Below are 6,000 nucleotides of genomic sequence, written 5' to 3'. Positions count from 1 at the left end.
TTCATGGTATCTCAATCACTCTAATTCACCATAGCATTGGTAACAACTTGAATCGTGGGCCCCACCTATCACTTAGAGAAACATAGTTTAAAAACAAAATAAAATAAAAATAGAAGTGAAAAGGACTCAACGAGATATGGTGAAACTATCATGTTATTTCTAACATCTGAGCTCTGTGCTTTTATGAATAGACTCTTTAGATGTTTCCATCTAATCAGATTGGTTCCTCAAACTCCTACAATCAAAATGCTTCCATCCACTTAGATTAGTTAGTGCAATCCTCAATAGGCATAAATTTCTAGGCTCTGGAGTTTATTTATTGCAACTAAAAGCTAACAAAAAGTGTTTCTTCCCCACCCCCAAACTTAAATCTTACATTGTCCTCAATGTTCTAAGGATGAAAATAAAAGCATGAACAAGGATAAACTATAACCACTGGAGGGAAAAGAAATAAGGAAGGATATTACCGTATCACATGAACGCGGGAGCCTCCCAGTAAATGCTAAATTTATAGTCATTAGCTAGACATCAAATACCTCAAAAAGAATTTTCACCTTCCAAAGTCGTATACCAATAGTCGAAATAATTGTGGGTCCATAAGACCAAATAGAACTGCCACAAATAGGAGACAAATGCTCAAGATCAGAAAAATGAGCAGATAGAGCACAACCTGATCTAAAGTTTCTCGCAAGACAACTGGATTTATCTGAGGTGCCCACTTGGGCTTCATATGAGTGTCTCGGCAAACAGATTCATCCGAAAAACGGGTCTCTAACATTTGGATTTTCTCCTGGACATTATCAGGCGGATCAGGTTGTGGAATCTGAATACACTCAAGCGATACCTCAGATGCACTAGGCTTGAGTCCCAAGTTAGGGACTTCTATTGGGGATAATTGACAATCTCTACCCCCAAACTTAGAATTTTGGGTGCCTCTACAATGACTAGTCACAATGTTCCTAATTTCTAGACCATCGGGTTCTTGAAAAAGGTCAATTGCTTTCTCTAAGTCATAATCAGGTGGTTCATCCTCAGCTTGCTTCATATCTTCTATGGTCCACTCTAAGGCTTCCTTATTTTCTTGAAGCACGGTCTCTGGAATACTTTCCTGATCACTATCCAAATCGGAGGCTATAATCACAGGGAAAGACTCGGGTGGGCCTAAAAATGTATAATTAGACTCCAACTCAGGAGGCTCTTTTAAATAAGGTATTAAGATAGACTCAGAAGCTAGTAATGGTTCGAACCTATCTTTCCATATATCAATATCTAACATAGGAACAGAATCCAACAGAGCATTTACTTGTTCAATGTTACTACCATCGTCGAAATCCAGGCTAAAATGGGATAAACAACTCTCCAATGTATTTTCCGGTACGATGTTTGGTAATGACTCCTGAACTAAGGTTCCTATCATGTTCACCTCTTCAATACATGTGCTATCTAGCTCAGAATGTAGCTTGTTTACATTAAAAATATTCAGCTCAATAGTCATATTACCAAAAGATAGATTCATAATACCATTTCGACAGTTTATGATCGTATTAGACGTAGCTAAGAATGGGCGACCTAAAATCACGGGTATTTGGTTCTCTGGGTCGGGGACAGGTTGGGTATCTAGGACCACGAAATCCACTGGATAAATAAACTTGTCGACCTCAATAAGAACATCCTCGATCACACCACGAGGGATTTTAACGGACCTATCATCTAACTGGAGTGTTATCTGGGTAGGTTTCATCTCACCAAGTCCTAGCTTAAGGTACACATGGTATGGCAGTAAGTTCACACTGGATCCTAAGTCAAGCAACGCTTTCTCAACACGGTATTTACCTATTGTACAAGAAATGGTAGGGGACCCTGGGTCTTTATACTTAGGAGTAGTGGTATTCTGAATAATAGAACTCACATGACTAGCTATGAAGGCTTTCTTCTGGACACTGAGCTTACGCTTTCGCGTACACAAGTCCTTAAGGAACTTGGCATAAGAGGGAATCTGCCTAATTGCATCTAATAATGGAAGGTTGATATTAACCTGCTTAAAAACCTCCAATATATCATTAAAGTTGGACTCCCTCTTAGTCGGAACTAGCAGCTGGGGAAACGGGGCTCTGGGAACAAAGTGAGGCTCAACAGGACCCGCATTGGTCTCTTTGGAGACTCTATCAGTCTCCTCATTTTCTGGCTCAGCAGGGTGAACTACAACATGTTCACTATCAGGCATGGCGACCTTGTTGTCAACTTTCTTTCCACTTCTTAGGGTTGTGACAGCATTCACATGATTGTACGATTTCTCTCCTCTAGGGTTAGGATCAGTATGACTAGGGAACCTTCCATCCTCTCTCTCACTTATAAACTTAGCTATTTGTCCTACTTGAAGTTCTAACTTGGCAAGACTCTGGGAAGTATTCTTCAATTCCTGCCTAGTTTCTTGTTGAAAGCTCATGTGGTTCTTTGATAGCATGTCATGGTTACTTACTAACATAGTGATAGCTTCCTCTAAGGTAGAGATCTTTTTCTCGGAAGTGTTCTGAAACTGGGTTTGACCTGAAGAGTTCTTAAAACCAAAACCTGGGGGAGGCTGAGAATTGCTAGACTGGCCTTGATTCTGGCCCTTAGACCAAGAGAAATTAGGATGGTTTCTCCAACCAGGGTTGTAGGTTTCTGAGTATGGGTCAAACTTCTGACGGTTCTCAAACCTAGAGTTGTTATAGACATCATGGGCTTGTTCTTCACTAACTTGACCTTCCCAAAATGAATTATCGGGATCTATTCCACAACTAGAGACTTGAGAGGCTCTATTAGGTTCAACAAGGGGCCTATTTTTAGACTGACCCATTTCTAAAGCTTCTAACCTTCTGGATAAAGCAGCAAACTTAGCATCTGACGCAAAACTCGTATCTACCATATTGGTGCTACTTCTATTGACCAAGAGTCTTTTAGGGGGTTCAACACAAGATTCCCACTGTTGGGATATTTCAGCGATAGCTCCTAAGAAGGCAAAAGCATCATCAGCATTTTTACTAGTGAACTCACCAGCGCACATAGACTCAACCATGGCTTTGGTCGAATAGTCTAAACCATCATAAATAATCTGTACAAGTTTCATATTATCAAATCCATGGTGAGGACACTGAGATAGGAGATCATTGAATCGCTCTAAAAACCTATAAAGAGACTCTCCCTCTTGTTGCACACTAGCACTAATTTTCTGCCTAACAGCTGCAGTTTTATGCTTAGGGTAGAATTTCATATAGAAAGCAGCAATAAGTTCCTGCCATGTTTCAATAGATTCAGATGGTAGGTTGTTTAGCCAGGTCTTGGCTTTATCTCTCAAGGAAAATGGAAACATCTTAAGTTTCAAGACTTCATCAGTAAGGTCTTTTATTCTAATTGTCCCACAGATTTCCTCAAAGTCCCTAGTATGAAAATAAGGGTTCTCATCATCTTTTCCTAAGAATATAGGGATCATTTGAAGAATACTAGGTTTTATCTCGAAATTAGTCGTAGTGGCTGGCAATTTAATGCATGAAGCTCGGTTGGTCCTAGTTGGGAACATGTAATCTTTCAAAGTTGCCATCGTTGGCTCAACTGGAGTACTAGGGGTACTTTTGTCACTCAGAGATAAATTCTCAAAACTGAAGTTTCCAAAAACAGGGCTCTCCAAAGAAGAGTCTTCGAGCTCCCTGCTTAATTCAGAAGAACTACTAGGTTTTTCGCTAATCAATCGACCTAGAGTATCTCTTTTCCAAGCCCTAACAAAATCGGGCATACACTAAAAAAAAAATCAAAAAGAAATAAAAATCCTAACAAGAAGGTTCTAGCAATCACACAGCAGGCTGACTCGACTTTACCACAACAAACCTAAAGATTTCTAGCAAACAACAAGCATGATGGCTCCACTTAGATTGTTTCTAGACCAGCTTCTAATCCTTCGAAAGGGAATTCGTTACAATTTGAGCAAACCCCTCTGGAATCAATCCGAGTTAAAGCAAGTTGAATCGAGGCGAGGGAAGCTCAGTGGAGCTTTGATACCCAAAACCTCACCGATCCAATGCGGCGCAGTCACGCATTCAACTCGCAGAAACCGTCAAGAACTTCGAGGTGTGCTTAAAAGAGTAACCAATATTTTTAGAATGATTGTCCTGTTAAGCTCGATACCTGGTGGGCCCGGGAAAGCGTATAAAATTGAAGTGAAATGAGAACGGGCCTACAGTAATACCGCAAGTGCACGGTCGTCAGTTGTAGCTCGTGCAAGTACGGGTCGATCCACAGAGACTGGGTGTGTTTGAAGTGTTCTAGCTATTTTGGGTTCTAAATTTGCTATTGTTGGGCTTTGGGTACCAATGGATTTTGGTAACCAATGGGTTATGATTGTGCTTTGGGCCTTTGAGTTTGTTTGTAATGATGAGAACTGTTTTGGGCCTTCGAATGATTTTGAAATGGATTGAACTGAGCTTGGGCTCAGAAATGTGGACTATGGGCTTTAGGTCTTAAACCTTGTTTTGGACTTTTGGGCTCAATGCAGCAGCAGCAGCAGTGGAAGGAAAAGGCAACAGGAGAGTTGCAGGGCAGATGGGTTGCAGCAGCAGCTGCACAAGCAGTGCACAGCAGCTCAAGGCCAAGAAGACAGCAGCAACAGCAAGGGAAGCAACAGCAGCAGCAATACTGCACAGTAGCTGCTCAAGCAGTGCAAGTAGTAGCAGCAGCAGAACAAGGAGAAGAGATGGCAGTGCAAGTAGTGGTGGCACTAAGCCAAGGTAACAGTGGCAGAACAAGGCAATGAAGAACAAAGGCAGTTAACAGGAAAGACAATGGAGAAAATTTACAAGACAATGACTAAACAGGCAGAGAACAATGCAAAATGAACCAAGGCCTAAGCCAAGGGCAAGGGAGATGGTGAAGCTAACAGAGCAAGGCTAAGGCATTCTTCTAGAGTGGGAAGAGAACTAGCTTGCTCATTGTCACTAGTGAGCACTAGTTTCTCCCCACTACTCAATCAACACAATGCACCCTAAGCATACAAAAATGGAATGGCAAGATAATCAGCTTGCTATGAGCACTGATTTCTTCCACTACTCAATCAATTCGGTGCTTCAAAGGTATCTAGCCTAGCATTCCATCAAACTAACAGTGAATTAAACATAACAGTGAAATCAGCAGAGCACTAGGCATGAACAGAAAATTGAAACTAAAGTTAAACAGTGAAATTAAATTGACCCTGACATGAAATTAAACTAACCCTAACATGAAATTAAACCATAAAAACAGGAATTTAAACATCACACATGAAAATTAAACCAAACCTAAATTGAAGCTGAAATTAAATTGAATTAAAATTCAAATATCAAAATTGAAATTTAACCCTAATTGGTTACTTGGCTAGTCCAAGAACAAGTTTTAACAGTGATACCCAACCCTCAATTTATACCCAAACATTAAAATTAGGGTTTCCCCCAAATCCCAAAAATTAGGGTTTAACTTTCATTACCCAAAATCGAGGAATTGACTCTCTTATCTTCGACCCATTCCTCCTCTGATCTTCCTGCTTCCTCTCCTGTGTTCGATTGATGTCTAGAGCCTCATCTATTTTAGTGATTTCCAACCTAGGGTTTAGAATGGTGAGAAGTCACTAAAATAGATGGCTAGAGAGATAAAGGAACGGACTGGGGAGGTACTGATGATGTTGGTGAAGAAGTGATGGTGTTGCAGAGGTGAGGTGGTGGCTGGAAATGGTCGGGGAAGGTGGTGGCAGAGAGGTGGCTCTGCAAATGTCGGGGAAGAAGGAGCTCAGTTGATTTTGGGAGAAGGGATGCGTTTGTTTAGGGTGTAGGTGTTCGGTCGCTAGGGTGTGAGGCGGGATCATCTGAAGTTGATGCGCAGCGAGGAAATCCGTTGGATAATCAGTTACTAATTGAATCGAACGGCACGATGTATTCAAGCTCTGAGCGACCGTTGGATTAGGTGATACAACGAAGCTGACGGCTCCAGATGGGGTTA

The sequence above is a fragment of the Papaver somniferum genome, chromosome 3, assembly GCF_003573695.1.
Source record: "Papaver somniferum cultivar HN1 chromosome 3, ASM357369v1, whole genome shotgun sequence".
Lineage (NCBI taxonomy): Eukaryota > Viridiplantae > Streptophyta > Magnoliopsida > Ranunculales > Papaveraceae > Papaver > Papaver somniferum.
Note: the sequence above shows the minus strand (reverse complement) of the source record.